Source organism: Elephantulus edwardii, unplaced genomic scaffold (assembly GCF_000299155.1).
Source record: "Elephantulus edwardii isolate Elephantulus edwardi_28Jun2011 unplaced genomic scaffold, EleEdw1.0 scaffold00103, whole genome shotgun sequence".
In the NCBI taxonomy this organism is placed as follows: domain Eukaryota; kingdom Metazoa; phylum Chordata; class Mammalia; order Macroscelidea; family Macroscelididae; genus Elephantulus; species Elephantulus edwardii.
Window position 1 is genome coordinate 9,405,293 of NW_006399853.1, and position 20,451 is coordinate 9,425,743.

The window sequence follows — 20,451 nt, forward strand, 5'->3', positions numbered from 1 at the left end:
TTAGTCTCTAGACTGACATTGTTGCTTCTCTGTACTCTGGAGGGGTGTCTGACAGCAGATTTTTCCCAATGCAATTCGTTTTTTTATTTCCTGACTGTTGGTGCTAAGAATGTTGATTGTGGATCCAAGCAAGTTGTAATTGTTAACAACCTCAATCTCTTCACCATCCATCATGGTGCTGCCAATTGGCCCAGAGGTGAGAATCTTTGTCTTCTTGATGTTACACTTCAATCCATATTGAAGACTACAGTCCTTGACCTTCTGCAGCAAGCACTTCTGGTCCTCTTCCGTTTCATCAAGCAAGTTTATGTCATTTGCATAATGTAGGTTGATGAGTCTTCCTCCTATCCTGGTGCTCCATTCCTGCTCATAAAGCCCTGCTTCCTGAATGATCTGTTCTGTACATAGATTGAAAAGGTGTGGAGAGAGGCTGCATCCCTAACACGCTCCTTTTCTGATTTTGAATACTATAGATTGGTAAAAACCATAAAGTGAGTCATAGTAGGAAGAAAATGTAATTCACAATTTATATCAGAGCTCTTTAAATCTTATCGAAGGAAGATACTCTAACTTTCACAACTATTTCTTTCTAGTTAGTTTACCAGTAGAGATGTTCTCTCATTTGTGGCAGAAATTTGGCCCACCGATCAAGTACATATCCTGTCTAGACTTGACTCCAGCTTCTCCTCAAAAATGTCCATCCACAGCCTCCTAATCTAACATCTGCTGGATGAATAGGAAGCCTTTAAGCACAACTACAATACTGTTGACTAAAGTGAGATAGGGTTGGCTACTGCTGAAGACAGTGAAACGGAGCTATCTGAGAAACTGAGGGGAGTTCACAAAAAGTTCTGCTGTGTAGTCATTTCCTGTCTCATTTTAAGTACATTTTTGGAGCAAGGGTACATAAGTGAAATGTACACAAGGATCTGGTCTCACAAACCTAAGAGTCAAACATACGAAGTTGTGAACAAAATGTTAGCAAAGAGGCACAAATTTAATCCGGAGACACAAGAAAAGGTGCTGTATCTAATATTTCCCACTCTGAATCTTGGCTGAATTATCCTAGGAGCCTGGGAATAAACCCTTTGTCCATGGTTGTGAAGTTTACCTAATATGAAAAGTTACCTGATCTCAATGCCTGGGATGAATGGGATCTGAAATCCAATCCAACTTCCATTTTTTAGCCCTGTGTCCTGACAGGAGCTCTGTCATCCTGAGAGAAGGGATCTAGAATTGTCAAGCTTTAATTTCTTGTTCACTGACAGAAGGAGGTCTTTCTAATGGGTCTATTTCTTTTGAGTACCTTTTTCTAGTTTGTTCCAATATGGCTGATGACCACCTGGAGTTGCAATACATGTTACAAGTAAAGCTTATGCAAAAGAGATGATTTCCTCTTGAGGAAAAGCAAAATAAACCAATTGTTCACTAGTATTCAACGAATCAATTGTTCACAAGAATGAATTGAGAATAGGACAGCACATTTCCATTGCATGACATGTAACAGTGCTCTCAGTCCTTCACCTTTACACACTTTCCAAGAATACTTACCCTTCTACCTAATAATCCAGCAATCTCACAATTCAGCACTAATGGTGAGCACAGTAGAGACTTCCTGTCCTGTACAAGATAAGTGCTCTGATGAGATAAGGCCTCTGTCCTGATTTTTAGTAAATATTTGAATATGACTCTTGATTAGGCATTAGATGCTAAAGGATCTATGTTAGTATTGTCATTGCTATAAATAATATTATCATTGTTCTGAGGGTCTATTCCACAGGGACCTGCACTGCTAATTCAAAGGTGGCACCTCTTTGGTTGTTAAAATCCACCCACAGCTCTCTGGAAGAAAGATGGGCATTCTCTTTCCATGTCATTTACAATCTCTGAAAATCTCCTGGAGGATCAACTGTGAGTTGCTTCTGACCCAACAGCAGTGAGTTTTGAGAGTCTGATAAACAATGATATACTGAAAACCAAGTCCACATCTGTCAAGGTGATTCTGACTTGTAGTGACCCTACAGTCGACTCTTACAGAGTAGATCTGCTACCATAGAGTTCTTAAGGACTTAGTTCAGTGGGCTAATACTGGAAAGGCAATTTGTTCAAACCCACCAGCTGCTCCTTAGGAGGAAGGTGAGGCAGTCTGTTTTCGTAAAACTTTGTAGTCTCAGAAACTCCATAGCGGAACAGTTCTCTACTGTCCTGCCGTGTTGCTCTGATTTGGACTTAATCAAGTGGCAGTCGATGGGATTTTTTAATCTTTTCAGAAGCAGACTGCACGTCTTTCTCCTGTGGGAGTCAAACTGTTGGCGTTTGGGTGAGCAATGCTGAATCCAAAGCATCACCAGAATTCCTCATAAATCATAATTATTATAACTTAATTCCTTACTTTGTTCCAATTTAGTTGCTATAGCTATTCACGGAGGGGGTCATTATCAGTCCCATTTTGCAAATGATACAACAGGGTTAAGGGAAACCTTGACTGAGGAAGAGTATCAAGAAAGCAGAGGAACAAAAAAAAAAAAAATAAAAATAAAAAGAAGGCAGAGGAACAATGTTTGGATGATCGGAGAAGGAGGATGAAGAGATGAGAGGTGAGGGCATCACAAGACCTGGCTTGGCCCCAGGTGAGGCAAGGGGGCCATCTTACCCGTGAGGAAAAGGGATCGAGACAGGTGGGCCAAGACGTGGATGCATCAATTTTACATACACTCTTCTCACATGTTACTCTCAGTTCTTTTCAATTGTTTCCTAACCTTGTCATAAATAAGAGACTCTAGAAGCTGCATATACATCCCCCCCCATTAGGTCACTAACATGCTTCATAGAAAGTTCAACTACAGCAGAGTAAATTGGGGCCTCTTGGCCCCAAAGGGCACCATCTGGTTTAGAAAACAACAGTGTGTGCCTTCTGGGTTCTTGTCCCTAAGGAAATTCCTGCTTATCTGCTGCCTGCTTGCTAAATTAAGGATAATTTTCATACTTTCTATTCTAATCATTCTGTGCTGTGCTTTTCCAGTTTGTTTTGTTTAGCTTATGAAGGTGAGGGAAAGGAGGAATTACCTCTTGTAAAACATGCACAGTTTTGAAGAAGCAACCCAAAACTTTCTCAGTCTTCAAGGGCAGAAACGGGTTGGTGCCTCAGGGCTAAGGGAACAATTGAGCAATCCAGATAATACTGCAGAGCTGGTTAATTGGAAACTCATTGTGGAAGTAAAGAGAAGGTTTGAAACAGAAGGAGAATTCAAAAGAGATGCTCTTTTTGTTGTTGTTCTTGATTTGTTTTGTTTTGTTTTTTTCTCTCTCCCAAAATATGATGAGACTATTAGAAGGCTCTAAGCATAACAGTAAGGCTATGAAAACTTTGAAAGATTGTGGAAGCAGGAGTTCGATAATCTTAAAAGAAGACTTGTTGTTGTTTTGTGCCATCGAGTTGTTTGCGACTCACAGCGACTCTATGTACAACAGCCCTAAACTCTGCTCTGTCCTGTGCCAATCACACTGTCTCCAGTACACCCATTTGGATCACCCCAGTCGCTGAATCAATCCAACTCACAGAGGGCTTTTCCCTCCTGTGCCGTCCCTCCACCCTCCCAAGCATGATGTCCTCCAAGAACCGGTCCCTCCTTACAACATGTCCAAAGTATGTTAGACAGAGCCTCAGGATCCTTGCCTCCAAGGAGCAGCCTGGTTTAACCCTCTCCATGACGTATCTGTTTCTCCTCTCAACAGTCCTCAATATTCTTCTCCAGCACCACAGCTCAAAGGCATCAATTCTTCTTCTGTCCTCCCTGGTCATTGTCCAACTCTCTGATGCATAACAAGTGATTGCAAAGACCATGGCCTATATCAGACGCACCTTAGTCTCCAGAGAGACACCATTGCTCTTTAGTACTTTGGAGAGGTCCCTAACAGCAGACTTTCCCATAGCAATACATTTTTTGATTTCCTGGCTGCTGGTGCCAAGAGTGTTGACCGTGAAGCCAAACAGACTAAAGTTGTTAACAATCTCAATCTCTTCACCGTCCATCCTGATGCTGCCAATTGTTCCAGCAATGAGAATCTTTGTCTTCTTGACATTGAGCCTCAATCCATATTGAAGGCTGCAGTCCTTGACCCTCTGCAGCAAGCGCTTCAGGTCCTCCTCAGTTTCAGCAAGCAGAGTTGTGTCATCTGCATAATGCAGATTGTTGATCGATCTTCCACCAATCCTGATGCCACATTTCTCCTCATAGAGCCCAGCCTCCTGGATAATCTGCTCTGCAGACTATATCACATTAAAAGGCAAAGATCAAAAAACCTCGTCCTCCACAGTGTTCAACCATGAGTTCTTGACATTGTCAACATCTTCCAGGCTGTTCAAGCTGATTCCAACTCATGGCAGACTCATGTACATCAGATGTTATTGCAGAATTGTCTCCTACTGAGGCTGAGATTATTCTGTGAACACATTCCCAGACCACCTTCCCTTCAGAGAAGCATTTGGGTGGACTAGAACTTAGAAAGTTTCAGTAAGCGGTTGAATGCTTGGCCGTTTCTATCATCCGGAGACTCCTGTGGTTTTGAACAAGAGCAAAACCAAACCATTTGCCTTTGAGTCTATTCCACCCCATGGTGACCTTGTGTGTGTCAAGGTAGAGCCATCTTCCTGAGGATTCCATAAACGTGACTTTTCTTCATAAGTGCCTATGGGTGGATTCAAACCGTCAAACTTTTTTGTTGTTGTTGTTTATTTGTGGTTTATTGATTATGCAAAGGCATTTGACTGTAACAAATTATGGACAACCCAAGTTACATCACGTTGTTGTTAGGAGCCATTGAGATTCCTACAAACCCCCAAACTTTTACCTCCTCGTACAAAGCATGACTGTTTGTCAAACACAGGTTTTTGTTAATAGTCTCTGGTAATTCTGCACACATTCTCCCACCCCAACACTCAAGTCAACGTCCAGTTTCTGTCCTTACGAAAATGTCATTATCCTCTAACCAGGCGTTACCTTTGGAGGGCATTGTTTGTTCTCTTTCTTATTTGGATGTGAAAAATTCCCAAAGCTCGCTCTCTCTTCCTCCATCTCCCTGTACCACCCACCAGCCCTTATGTCAGTCCAGAGTCCCAAACAACATCATTAAAGGGGAGAAAAAAATCTCCCTGTACAGATTGGCTGGCTCCCTGGCCTGGGCTGGTTCAGGCAGCTCTTGGCTTCAGCAGTCAGCCTTCCAAACACAATCTGTTTTTAAGATAACTGGGCACTTTCAAGTCCAAGAGCGGATTTGATCTTAACTTCATCGAACTCAGTCTCCTCACTGTTTCACTCTGCGGAGGCACAACAAGACCCATGTTCCCAGACTCCCTTTTCGGCTGATATGACTAAGCCATGTTCTTGGCTCTGGAGGAATTTCCTGCCCTCCCCTGGCTCTGTGTTGTTTTCTTTCTTTCGTAACTTTGCTCTGCCAATGGGCCAAGCATGACTCCATCCTACTCTACCCTGGAGGATTTTGGAAAATGGAAAAGTACAGAAGCTGTTGATGGACCACATTTAAAGGAGAGCATCACATTTAATGGGACACAAGAGCAGAAGTTCCAAAATCCGGCAGAAAGCCCACTCTTTCAGACCCCATGATGGCACCAAGTTCTGCCAGTGTGAAGCCCGCACCTGGCAGAGTGCCAGCAAATACTAAACATAGAGACAAATGGTGTTTTCAAGTGTTCTGAAAAGAAGTTATCTCGGTGACACGTTTCACCCCATTTGTTTGTATGTACTGCGTGCAATGATCATCTATGCATGTTCTCTGCTTTAATGACATCCTTCTAAACAGCGATACACAATATTTTATCAGCATTTTAGGCTATATTTGAAATGTCTTCGTCACAGCAATATCTTCCTGTAAAGATTTACAGCCTTGGGAACCCAGTGGATGGCCTTTGTGAGTTGGCAGTGAGCAATATTAATATTGTACTAGGAGAGTGTCCTATGAGGACGTTACAGACCCATTGATCTCCACCAGGAATGGCCCCGGAATACTGTTCTGTCTTAGTGCTTCTGTGGCTTCTCTCTGACCTGGTAGCTCGCTTTTCTGATACGTTGTTCTGTTCCTTAAACCCATTTATCTAAGGAGAGGTGGTTCCACTGTTACCTGGAAAACTTGTCTTTCTTGCAGCCCAAATGCTGTTGTTGTCTTCCCACCATTTTCAGGATGATGGCAATGATCTGAATGGTTGAAGTTTCAAGACACAAAACCTTCATATAAGCCTTGAATTCTCATTTTATCACCCTGCCTTCCAAAGCTGATGCTGATCTAATACTCAAAGATAACGCAGCAATAACAAAAATAGCTATTAAGGGTAGACATTAAATCCATGTTCATTATCGTACCAATTATTTTTCATTATTATTAATTGCTTTCATTATTATCAATCACTTAAATTGCTTCATTTGATCTTTACCACAGTGTTTGACGAAGAGATTCTTTCATCTCCATTTAACAGATAAGGTAACTAAGGCTCAAGGGAATTAAGATATTCCGTCATATAAGTAGCACCTTATGAAGCTTTGATTTAAACTCAGGTCAGGCAGACCCCTCTCTTTCTGATCTTAACCACATACATGAAAACCACCAGTTTAAAACCGTGGCTGATTATGAGAAAAATAAAGGTTAAGCAAAGAAGAAAGAACCCATAGCTTTAATCAGATTATCAATAGTGATGTAAAAATATGTTGGACCTCTAGTTAAAAAGTACTTGGGAACTCTAGTGGCCTAGTGGGTAAAGAGTCATGTCACCAACTCAGAGGCATGTGGTTCAAATCAACCTGCTGCTCCTTGGGAAAAAAGATGGGAAAACTCTTTTGATGTGATTTACAGCCCCTGAAAACCACTGGAAGGCCAGCTATGAGTTGATTCTGCCTCAGCAGCATACAAAAACAACTAAAATAGTCTAAGTAGACATATCCAGAAATCTAGTCCAAGAAATGCCAATTGGTTGCGAGTCTTCTATGGGCGAACTCTGAACCACGGTATGAGAAAGATTCTGAAGTCCTTCAGCAGAAAAAAAAATCAATCCCTTAGCAATACCTGCTATGACTTTATTTGGATAATGATTGGAGCACATAATTACTTTTCTCAAATCGTAAGATAGTGAGACTTGAACGCTGAATATTTGATGATATTACAGAATTTTCATTACTTTTAAAAGTGTGATGATGGCACTGTGATTTTAACTTTATGGTTGTTTCTTTCAAAAATACAGACCAAAATCTTTACAGATGAAATACTGTGATTCCTGTGAAATCCTTCAAGGTGAAGGATTGGGAGAAGTGGAACGTGCAATAAAGATGTGTAGAAGAAACAAGTGTGACCCCAAGACAGTACTTTCCCCCCTCTTTTATATCAATTTTAAAAATTGTCATTTGAATGACAGTTACAAAATAAATTTCTCATTAATCATTCACATACATTTTGTTCTAAAACATTAATTTCTGCACTAACAGTAAAAATCTCACTTTGCCCACTTCCTCCCTATGAGTCTGATTTCCATTAACCCTTCTTTACCTCTCTGTGTCTTCCTTTTTTTTGTGATCTTGTGTTGCTAAATTAGTAAGTTTTGAAACAGAATAGTTAGTACATAATTTATCATGGAAAGATTGTCTCTTGTACATGTTGAAATTTTTCCATAATAAATATATTCCAAGGATGTGGTGAGTGTGACAGTTGGATGAGTGATAGGTATGGGGACATGGCATCTTATTACTTACATACCCTATGCTAACCTCAGCATAATATTTTCTAAAAAACCAAACAAACTCTAAGTAGAAAGTGACTTGCTCAACGTCACATGGCCGAAGAACAAAATATTAAATTAGGGTCCAGGGCTTTAAGCCTGACAGCTTGTTAGCTACAACCACTTTCACTTCCCTGGGCATGACGGCTTATGGCAGAGCACAGCACATATTTGGATGCCTTTGTCTTCACAGGGTGTCTTCATGAACTGTGTGAACTGTTCAAACAAAAGGATTTTTGAATGGAACTTTAAGATAATTTAGGAAATTTTTTCCAGGTAATTGTAGGTTCACATGCAATTTTAAGAAATAATACAGAGAGATCCCATATATCCTTCACCCATTTCCCCTCAATGCTAACATCTTGCAAAACTACAGAGTACAGTATACTGACCAGGATATTGCCATTGATACAATTCAACAATCTTATTTGGAGCTCACTGGTTTTATACACATTAGGGTATGTGTCAGGGCAGGGAGCATGTCATTGTGTAGTTCTATACCATTTTCTCACACAGAACATGTAGATTCATGTAATCATTACCATAGTCAAGAGACTTATTAATATAGCACTCCTGCTGAGCATGAAATACATAACCAGGGAAATTACCACCAACCTCTAAATACTTCATTTTCTGCCTGGATAGGGACTTGAGTAATGAAGAGAATTAGATTAACCAAAAATGGTATAAAAAAAGATTAATATAAATTGGTCTGAGATTTACAGTGGAAAAAAGAATCCACTTTAAATAGTCAAGAATGGTTTTAAAACAGTATTATAAAGAGCTATATATTATATCCCAATTTTTACAACTTCAAATAACTATCCCCAAACCCAACCTACTGCTATTAAGTCATATCCAGCTCACAGGCACCCTCTGTTAGATTTATAACTCTGTAAATGTTAACAGGAACAGGCTGTCTTATTTTCTTCCTATGGAGTGGTTGGTGGATTTGAACCACTAACATCTTGGCTAGCAGTCCAACATATAAACCCACTATGCCACCATTGATCCTTTCAAATAGGCAGACAAATGACTTAACTTTTGTGAAATGCAGTTACTTCTTTGTAAAATATGTGTAATTACACTTGCTTGTTGAGTAGTCTGTGAAGATAGATGAAACAGTATATAAGAAAACACTTCCCTGAAATATAACCACTATTCCTTCTACTAACCCCTTTGCCATCAAGTCAATCCCCACAAGATGACATTAAGAATAGACTTTAAGAGAGATGCAAATCAAAACAACTATGAGATATCATCTCACCCCAGTCAGAATAGCAAAATTTAACAGAACAGCAAGCAACAAATGCTGGCAAGTTTGTGGAGAAACTGGAACCCTTATTCACTGTTGGTGGGAATGTAAAATTGTACAACCACTGTGGAAGGCAGTATGGCGCTTTCTCAAAAAGTTGCAAATAGAGATAGATACCATTTGACCCAGAAATTCCACTACTGGGAATATATCACAAAGAGACCATAACTGACATCCAAGCAGATATATGCACACCCATGTTTATCACAGTTCTGTTCACAATAGCAAGGAGTTGGAAACAACCCAGGTGCCCATCAACAAACGAATGGGTAGAGAAGCTGTGGTATATTCCCACAATGGAATACTATGTTGCATTGAAAAACAAGGAACTCATTCAATATTATTCAAAAGGGGTGAGCCTGGAGGACATTATGCTGAGTGAAATATCTCAGTCGCAAAAGGACAAATATTGCATGGTGCCACTGCTGTAAAATGAGAGTGATATCAGGGTGGGGGTAAGACTGAGAAAAACTGGATAAATTGTGTATACTGGACTGAAACAGATGAGGGACTGAATAATTTAAAAGCGATGTATGATAGGGTATTATGGTTATCACAAGAGTCCACAATTAAGGTTGCATAGTGGAATGTACTTGAGGCGGAGGAAGGGGTGCGGGGGGATTGTGTACCAGGGAGGGAGTCTTTCTTTTACTTTTGAAAGAGAGTAGAGAACTGGGGGATGGGGGGACAGGGCTGGGCGGGGAGAGAAGTGCAGCAATGAATGAATGGAAATCCAAATTCTCTGTAAATGTTCATTAAAATTATTTAAATAAAATAAAATCTAAAAAAAAAAAAAGGAATAGACTTTTAGAAGACCCAGGATACACCATGTGGTCAATACTAATTTATTTAATCTGCTAAATGTCTTACTCCTGCAGTCTTATAAAGTGGTTGTGGATACTCTTAATGACAATTTGGTGAAGTAGAAAATTCTGAAACACATTGACACACCTCCAAGGAAGTGTTCAAAGGGTCACTATGAGTAGTACTCAATTTGAAGGCACCTAACAAAAAGAACACTAGGTGTAGAAGAATTCTAATGGAGTAACCTATTAAAAAACTGATAATTTCAAGGCCATAAATCTACCAACAGCTTCACAGGAGAAAAATGGGTGATTTCTAGCCTCTTAAAACCACTGGCGGGTCACTTATGAGTCAGTACAGCAATGAGTGAGTGAGTTCCTTGATATGAAGTGTTTCTCAGTCGTTCTTACACATCTCCATCAGCTCTCAACAAAGTGGCAATACCAATCCAAACTTACCAAAGTGCTCATATTTCATTAGAGAAATGATTTTTATTTTTATCATATAATGAAGTTTCATTTTAAGACAATTGTTATAAGCCCCTCATCCCAAATAAGCCCCTCTAAAGAGAAATCAATCTGCAAAGAGACTTCAGTGAATTTTCTGAAATTAGCGGCAATGCTTGATAGGCTCTATTTAAACACCACTTTTAGTATTAAATGCCAAATCCTCAGCTCTATGCACTGCCTCATTAGTTATTAATAAGGCAACATATTTGTTCAAAATTTATGATTGTTGATTTGCTCCCATCACTGTATGAAATATTAACATAGCATTTGTACTTGAAACCATTTGCAGACATTAGATTGTGGATTTGCATATTCATGAATGCTCATAAATGTTTAAGGAGACAGCACCGAAAGCATGGGAGCTGTCAGCCAGCCAGTAAAAAGGCATATTTACAGCGTTAATAAGTATTTGAGTTTATAGGCCAAAACGATGAGCAACAAATTAAGTGAATTTCTGGTTTGCCTATTGCAGAGAACTGGGGATTTTGCCATTTTCTAAAGCTTTGTAAACACGAAATTCATTTCATAGATACTGAATAAATGCTTATTGTTTAGGGACAAAACGTATGACTTGATGCAAAGAAATTTTTAATAGTTGTCATGTTCTTAGAGATTCTGTTTCAACCTTGCTGATACGTAGTTTTTTCTGCCTTGGGCTTCCCTTCAATCAAAAGAATTAAGAGGAGGCAAAGGTATCACAAACTTAGCCAGACTTATTTTCTCTTTTTCTACCACTGAGCCATTTTGACAAATGTTATTTCCTAGTGTAATAACTTAAGCCCTCCGTCTATACTCCTATAAAAACAAAGGTCTGAAGAAAAGTTAAACCGTGGCATGCTAGAGAATACAAAGTACTCAACTAACAAAAACCCAGCTTATAAACAATCCATTTAAACAAATCATAACTGACATACCACCCAATCCATTTCTGCTACAGGAAATCTCACTTATTGTAATATTATGTGTGCCATGTTTAAAGACTAGTAATTTTTGAAATTTTTGTGGATGAATAGTGGGAAAAATACTAAGGTGCCTCCCTACCTCACATCATACACAAAAATAATTTCCAAGTATATTTAAAGATCAGAAGAAGAACGGGAGAAACTATCAAACATATATAAAATAATTAATCAATATTTAAGAAACTCTAATGGCCTAGTCTATGACTCGACAGCACTTAACAACAACAACATCATAGAGAGAGCTCTGTGGGTCTGGTGGATAGAAAGTTATGCTACCTAGTCAAAGGTGGATGATTTTAATCTGCAGCCCTCAGGCCTGGTTTTAATTGTTTTTGGTCAAACACTCTTCTAAGTGGTGTAGCACTGGTCTGTTCATTTTCTGTACAGAGGTAACTCATGGTTGCTGTGATGCTAAACACTGTGACACTGATGCATCAAATGTGATAATGGTTACTCACAGTGGACAGTGTTTGGTGGAGTTCCCCAATTAAAACAAGCTTAGAATCAGGAGTAGCATCCACTTCTGAAAAAGCCTGACTCTGGAAACTCTATAAACTTGGAGAAATGATGAAAGTTTTACATTTGTTCAGATCTTTCGTTCATAGGGTCACTCTGAGTCATCTATGACTTGATGTCACTTGATAACAACAACAGTGGCCTAGTGGTAAAAAGCTGAGCTGCTAACTGAAGCCACCTGGTTCAAATCCACCAACAACTGCATGGGAAAAAGATGGACAGTATTCTTCTGTGTGATTTAGAGAGCCAAGGTAGCTTAACGGTAAGGAGTTGTACTGCCAACTTGAGGTAAGTGGTGTGAATCCACTAGTTGTTCTGTGGGAGAAAGATGGGAAATCACTTTCCATGCTATTACACCACCTTGGAAATCCACTGGAGAGTCAGCTGTGGGTTGGTTCAAACTTGATAGTACAGAACAACAACATGGGCAGTATCAGTACCTGGTACTCATACAATTGTTAAATTTCCAGCATATAACTTCTGGTTTAAGCGATGTGTGAGGCAGCTCACTTTAATGCTTGTCAGGAGCAGAGGAGAGCTGGGTGAATTGTGACTGACTTCAATCGTGATGGTCAGCTTGTTCTAGTGGTTACTTCTGCCCTGCTGGCATCGGCTACTAAAGCCAGCAGCTGGTCTATCCATAGCCCATCCTTCCTTGGTAATCACTGGTCATCTTCTCAGGTGAGCTAATTCTACCTCAACTTTTTTTTCCCTTTTTTTTTTTTTATTAATTTCAATGAACATCTACAGAGATTTTGGAATTCCATTCATTCATTGTTGCACTTTTCTCCCCGCCCAACTCACCCACACCCCCAGTTTGCGCCTTTCCTTGAAAAGCAAAAGAAAAACTCATTCTTTGGTATACAATCCCCCACACACCACACGCCATCACGCCAAGTATACTCCATTCTGCAACCCTCATTCCAGACTCTTATGATAATCATAATGCCCTAAAATATATATTACTTTTAAACTATTCTCTCCCTCATTGACTTCAATGCAGTAAACATAATTTATCCAGTTTTTCTCAGTCTTACCCGCACCCTGATGTCAGCCTCATTCTACAACAGTGGCACCATAAAGTATTTGTCCTTTGTGACTGATTCTACCTCAATTTTTATTCATTCTATTTAACTCTGAGATTTGAGAGTCATTCTTATTAATCTTTACCCAGACATCCTCCTTGGGATGTAATGGCATCAGGGACTCAACAGTTTCCCCAGGTCAAAAGCACCATTACACTCCTGTGTTTCTTGACAGAGCAAGCTGGAACTTCAGATATTTTTTAAATTATCTGAAACTAAGTAGAGTGGTAAAGATAGTTCTAGAAAGCTAATTTCAAACTATTTCCCTCCTACCTATACTAAACCATAGTATTGCTTCATTCTCATTGTATTCTGATTGGGAAAGGAGAGAGAGAGAGAGAGAGAGAGAGAGAGAGAGAGAGAGAGACAGACAGACTGGCTATTAATTTACAAACAAAGGAAATTCCCTCTTCTGAGTTTTCAGCTTTTCACTAGGACAAGGTATATTTTCTCCGTCTTTCTTTGTTTCTTGTCTCTTTACTAACATTATCTTGTATCAAGAAAGGAAATACCTTTCTCTTCCCTTCTGTACAGTAATAACTTCTCCTATGTAATATCCTTCTCCCTACAAAAATATCATGTACTGTATTTTTTTCTCTGGGGCCATGTCGGTAGAATGAATGTAGAAAAAATTACTTTGGCTTAACTAAGAAAGAGATGAAATCTAAACGAACATGCATATAATCTTTGATAAGGGAGAGATCACATACATACACATACTCTTTTAGCTTTGATAAATCAGAAGAAATCAATTTAGTCAATCCGTATATATGTGCTATAAATGCCATGTACCAGGTATGGTTCACAGTGAAGAAAATAAGAAACTTTTAAGGAAGCATATATTTTATATTTCAAAAAGGAAATTGTAATAAACACAATGAATAAATAAATACATGAAACAGGTTTTCTGTTTTGTGGGGTTTTTTCATCTCAATCAATAATTACAAGACAGAAGGAAGGAGTGAACAAGCGAGTAGGTGAGACATTGAAGGCTGCTATTTTTAGATGTAGTCATCAAGAAAACTTCTCTCATGAGATGAATTTTGAGGAAGGGCTTGACTAAAGAGAAGAAATAAGCCATGTGGACATTGTACAGCAGAGCATTCAAGGCAGCATGAAATGCAGGTCAAGTTTCTAAGGCAAGAACTCAACTTGTGTGTTTAATGATTATCAAGGAGGACAATGTGGTAGAAGTGGATGATAAAAGTTAGAGCACTTGGAGATAAGGTCAAGAGGATGGTGCAGGGATAGATCAGAAGCTTTGATCTCTTTATTAGATAGATATTCTAGGCCTGATTTAGAAGTCAATGGAGAATGCCTGACTGAAGAGTAATATGACCTAAGGTAGATATTGAAATGATCTTTCTGACTCATGTGTTGGGATTGAGCTTCAAACAGCCAAGAATGGAAGTTGGGAGACAATTTAGGATGAAGTTTAAACAAACCAGGTGGGGTTGACTTAGACAAAGGAATAGTTGCTGAGTGGAGACGGTAGCATTCTGAAGATATTTTAAAGACAGAGCCAATGAGTATTGGCTATGTGGTGTAAGGGGGAAACATTAACAAAAGAATTCTAATGCTATGAGTCACAAACAACTTGACGGCACATAACAACAACAACAACAATGTCTGTTAATAATTATTATTTTGATTCAATTAATAATTGAATAATCTTGGGGTGGTAAAGACAACGAAAGGAGCAGTTTGGGGATGGGTATCAGTAATTGCACCAGGCATGTTTGGGTGTGTGTTTGAACCTAAACAAAGTCCCACTGCTATTGAGGCAATGCTAAATCATGACGACAAACAGAGCAGAACTGTCCCATAGGACTTCCATGGTCATATGCCCTTATGGAAGCAGAATGCCTTGTTTTTCTCCTGGAGAGCAGCTGGGGAGTGAGTTAGAAATACCAGTCTTTTGTTTAGCAATTGAGCACTTAAACTCTGTATCTTCAGGGATCCTTTATCTCAACCAAAGGAGAGGCTTTAGTAGTTAATTTGATTTAAGAGTCTAGACCTTAGAGAATAGGTGTAGCTGGAATAGCAAATCAAGAATCATTATATCTAGATCATATAAGTCCTGATCAGCTTATCTAGAATACGACTTAAAAAGAGGGTGAGAATGAATCCCTGGGACATTTCAACATTAGAAATCATAGGCTTGAAAGGAATCAAGCAAAGAAGACAAGGTTGGTCAAGGAATCAAGCAAAGAAGACAAGTTGGTCCTTAGGGCTAGAAGAAGAACTAGTGTTTCAAGGAGAAGAGTGTACCAATTGCAGCCTTTCTGTGATGGAGAAGTTGGAAGAGAACTTGGCCTTTAACTCTGGGTTGTGGAAATCAATGTTCATTGGAGATATTAGTGTCAATGGAGCTTTGGAGGGATGGTTCAAATGAGAAAGGGAGAGTAAGGAGAAGAGTTTTCAGAATATGGAGATTTGTACAGGGGCATCTTACTTTATGGTCTAAGAGGTGAGTTCCCTTCCACTGGCACATCATGATGGAGAAACCTTCTTTTCCTCCTTGAACGTCTTCCATGTCAAGTGTAGATGATCTGAGTCCCTCCAATTCCTCCAGCATCAAGAAACAAGCTGTGAACCTCACTAATGTGCTGCAGAAAGCTCTTGCAAATGTCGTTATTAAATCATTGTCTCCATTACGTCCCAGTCCCTGATTCTGACCCAGCTGCTGTAGCCTCTCCTGATAACTGACATTCCAAAAGCCTGGCCCACGTAGAAATGGGCATCCTGCCCACGGGAGAGATGGGCAGAAGGAGACTGTAGCCTTTTCAGGTGATCCAGTGGAAAACAAAGGGATGTGTTAAGTGGCAAAGCTTCTATTTATCTAACCCCAAATTCCAAGAAGTGCCCTGAGCCTTAAAGACATTAGTTCAGTCCTTCTTACTCAGGTGTTGAGTTCCTTGAGTGCTATTTTGTAAGAATAAAATGATGAGAAACCAAGGATCCAAGACTACCTTAGAGTTGTGAATTACTTAGTATTATTGGAGCGCCCTCTGGGTCTGGCATGTTCACCAAAAGAAAGAGGCCACTTCACAGGGTCTCAGAATGAGAGACTCAGAGCAAAAGTACTTAAAAATGGGATCTAAGTGCAAGTCCCTAACTGCGATAGGACCTGCACTGCATAGGATTGTGTCCAAATTTAGCTCACATTCTGACTCTACTCAGGACTCTTGGTTTCATTGTCTCCATGTTTCACTTTCTTCACCTGGAAAATGGAGGGTCTAATAGAACTACCTGGGGAATCCACAGACTAGTACATGACTTTGAAAATAGCCTTGCACTTGAGTAATACTCATTGGTGATATTTGTTTAAAATAGATAACTCCTGTTGTAGTTTTGTTATTTAAAGAGAATGAGAATTCAATGTTCTAGCTCTTTCTAACCAGGGAAACAGTAAGTATTCTAACAATCTCTTTGTAATTATAAAGTTGGTCACTTGAGAAAGGAGAAGTTCCATCTAGGAATTTGATTTTGTCAGATGTGTAATATTTATTGTATGAGGTTGCTTCTAGCTAGCATAAGCTCTGTGAGGAAAAGGCCTGGCAATTTGCCTCTGTAAAGATTCCAGCCCAGTTAGAAGAGATTTCAGTTCTGCTCTGTCAGAGCGGGGTGACACAGCGTCACTGTGAGTGGAACTGGTGAGGTGACCAGGCAAGGTTTAGCTCTGTTGGGCATAGGCTTGTGTTGGAGTCAACGTCACCACATCTAATAACAGCAGCATCAAGGTGGGGAGATCCATTGCGAATTGTTTCTCAGATTCTACATCCGCAGGCATCAAAGATTCCATGGCAAGCACTGATATGAAACAACTGATGGGACAAAAAAGAGATGAAGCTATTCCTCCATTCACCTCAGGTAGCATCCACAGCCACAGCTGCATCTCTCCTGAACCCAAGTCCACAGACAGGTCTACCTGCCTCAAACTCCAAGGAGTGGCCTCAACCCTTCGGCTCTGCAAACACCACCCTTGACCTCTAGTCTAGAGATGGAGAATTTTTCCTGCTCTTCCTCCTAAACTCTCTCATAATTTCTGTGACTAATTCTCTGCTCTAAAAACTCTTGGTTTTACATGTTGAGATTGGTTTCTCAATATGTAACTGATAAAATAGCAAATGTTGAAAAAAAATAAGAAAACTTTCAATCAATGCAAATTAAAGTGCCCATGGGAGAGATGGGCAGAACGAGACTGTAGCCTTTTCAGGCCATCCAGTGGAAAGCAAAGGGACTTGTTAAGTGGCATAGCTAATACAGCTCCTATTTATCTAACCCCAAATTCTAAGAATTAGTATAGAAGTTATTGTTGTTTTATACCTTTGAGTTGAAAACGACACACATCTAACCCTCTGGCAGATTTTCAGAGCAAGTTAATCAAACGTGAGGAGATATCTCACCCTTGTTCTCTGGAGGAGCCGGTGGATCCCAACCATGTGCCTTCAGGATTGTGCACGGCTACTTGCCACGAGGCTACCAGTGCTCCCGGTGGCATTAACACAAAAATAGAAATATTTAATATATTGTTTTATGATAATTTAAAATGATACAAATGGTTAAATAGTTGCCTATTAACCAGTAGCCTGACAGTATGACTCCATCCAGCAGCTTTGAGAGAGCAACTGAGAGAGAGAGAGAGAAATGGTGATCTTCTCTTTTAAAAGGTAATTGCCTCAAAACCTCTATGGAACAGTCCTAATGTGTCACAGGAGGTCAACGTAAGCTGAAATCAGCTGCACAGCCATTAAGAGAGAGAGAGAGAGAGAGAGATAGGGGGAGAAACTCTATCCAGTCTAACAAAAGAGAGAGAAGAAAGTGAAGATCTCATGCACAAGGAATGACTCAGTTACATTTTGAGATCTTAATACAGGCTGTCCCCAAGTTACAAATGAGATCCATTCCTAGCGTGTCTTTAAGTTGAATTTATGGGTAAGCCAGAACAGTTGGATATGGTTCTTTCTAAGCTAAAGAAAAGTACAGGAAAAGGATTGAAGCTTTTTCAATGATTAAAAAGCTATACACACAGCAGGTGAAGGTAATTGTGATGGAGAGTTTGTTATGAAGAAACAGACTTGCTAATTTAAAAATAAGGGCAAATTTAGATAACATTAAAGGCCAAGTATGAGTTGTCTCTAGAATGGCTGTTCATAAGGTGAGGATTTACTGTAAGTCAAAGTCTGATTTTATAAAGTCTACCTTGTGTGGCGTCAAGATTGGTGGAAGATCTATTAACAATCTGTGTTATGCAGATGACACAACCCTGCTTGCTGAAACTGAGGAGGATCTGAAATGCTTGCTGCAGAGGGTCAAGGACTGCAGCCTTCAGTATGGATTGAGGCTCAATGTCAAGAAGACAAAGATTCTCTCACCACTGGACCAATTGGCAGCATCAGGATAGATGGTGAAGAGATTGAGATTGTTAACAACTTTAGTCTGCTTGGCTCCATGTTCAACACTCTTGGCACCAGTAGCCAGGAAATTTAAAAAACGTATTGTGATGGGAAAGTCTGCTGTGAGGGACCTCTCCAGGGCATTGAAGAGCAATGGTGTCACTCTGGAGATTAAGGTGAGTCAGATACAGGCCATGGTCTTTGCAATCACTTGTTATGCATCAGAGAGTTGGACAATGAGCAGGGAGGATAGAAGGAGAATTGATGCCTTTGAGCTGTGGTGCTAGAGAAGAATACTGAATGTGCCCTGGACTGCCAAGAAAACAAACAGATTCATCCTGGAGAGGGTTAAACCAGGCTGCTCCTTGGAGGCAAGGATTCTGAGGCTCTGTCTGACATATTTTGGACATGTTGTAAGGAGAGACCGGTCCTTGGAGAGGGACATCATGCTTGGGAGGGTAGAGGGACAGTGCAGGAGGGGAAGACCCTCTGTGAGGTGAATTGATTCAGTGACTGGGGTAATAGGGATGGAAAGGTCAGAGACAGTGAGATTGGCACAGGACAGAGCAGGGCTTAGGGCTGTTGTACATAGGGTCGCTATGAGTCGCAAGTGACACGATGGCACATAACAACAACAACAGTTACTCTTCTAATCAGGAGGTAGGGGTGTGCCTTCCACGCAGCTGAGTAGGTGTGAGCAGTTCCATCATCATAAGTGCTACTCTTTCTTGTGACAAAGGGCTGCTGGGTTGGATGCTGCAGTTGTCATTGGCCAATCAATCTGAGATCAATGCTCAAAGCTTTTTGAGCCTCAACTTCTCTTTGGGTGGTGGTGAGAAAAGGCACTGTGTGAACCAAGTTTCATCTCGTTGACATGCACCCTTGTCTGGCAGCTGCCCATCAATAGAGCCACGTCCTTAGTGACTACATGATTGTACGGTAGACCTTGGTCAAGCCATGTGGGAGACTGAGGCTGGCACCAGTCCCCTTGAGTTCCTAATTCCTAAAGAATCTTCTTTCATCCTTCTCTGAGTTTCTGTTGCATGACCTGGTGATCCTCCACTTAGAAGGAGAGATCTCGTTAGTATTTTACTCTTCTTTTGATTTGCTACCTTCTTTCCAAAACTGCTGACATGTTCTCTTGATTTCTAGAAGAAGAGATAAGAGAGAGAAATACCCAATACTTTGTTATCTAAGAGGAGCAAGATATTTTGCAATAAGGACTTTCCTTACTCAGGAAACCATCCATTCCCTTTCGTAAAAGAAGTTAGCCATCCACATACTATAAGGTTAACCATTTTAGCTTTCAGAAGACCAAGTGTGATGTAGACACTGGTCTTTCTTACCAGCCATCTGTCCTAACTTATGACATTAGAAGAGATTTCAGACATAGAATCTACCCCTCCCACTTCACTTTTTAGCACTGTTCCCTCTTGCGAACAAAAGCTTTCTACACGGCGAGCAATTTGTAAAGCATAAATTGAACTCATAATTGGATATTTATTTTTGCGTAAATCTTGGCAAACTGAGGTAGCTCCTTTACAGAGGTGATTAAAATTTAAAAGGCAGCATTGCAAGTAGAAGACAATAAAAGGTTGTTATTTACAATGGTCGTTATTTACAATAAAATGTTAAGTCTATTTTAATAAATAATCATTTTATATTTATTCACCATGATTCATAGACAAGACAATAAAAACTTCCATTTCTGCTTACTGGAATCTTCTGTATGGCATATAAATCAAATCCTCCACTTATCACTCTATTCATACTTTGAGCGAGCAACTGCTTATTGGAGAAGTCGAGTCTGTTGTTTCTTTCTGTTTTCTTAATAAGAAACGAGTTTATTGATTTGATTTGAGCTCAGCTGTAAATATAGCAAAATAACATTAATAGTCAAAAAAAGAGAGGGAAATGAGAAAGCATTTTATCAGCATGTTTCAGTCACAGGTAAAAACCATGGTAGTTGGCAATTTCTTTGTATAGTAACCACTCAGAAAAACCTCGAACAGGAGGCTGTTAATAACAGAGGCCAAGTCACCACATTTCCTTCAGGTTTTGACTTTGGGTGACTTTTCTTA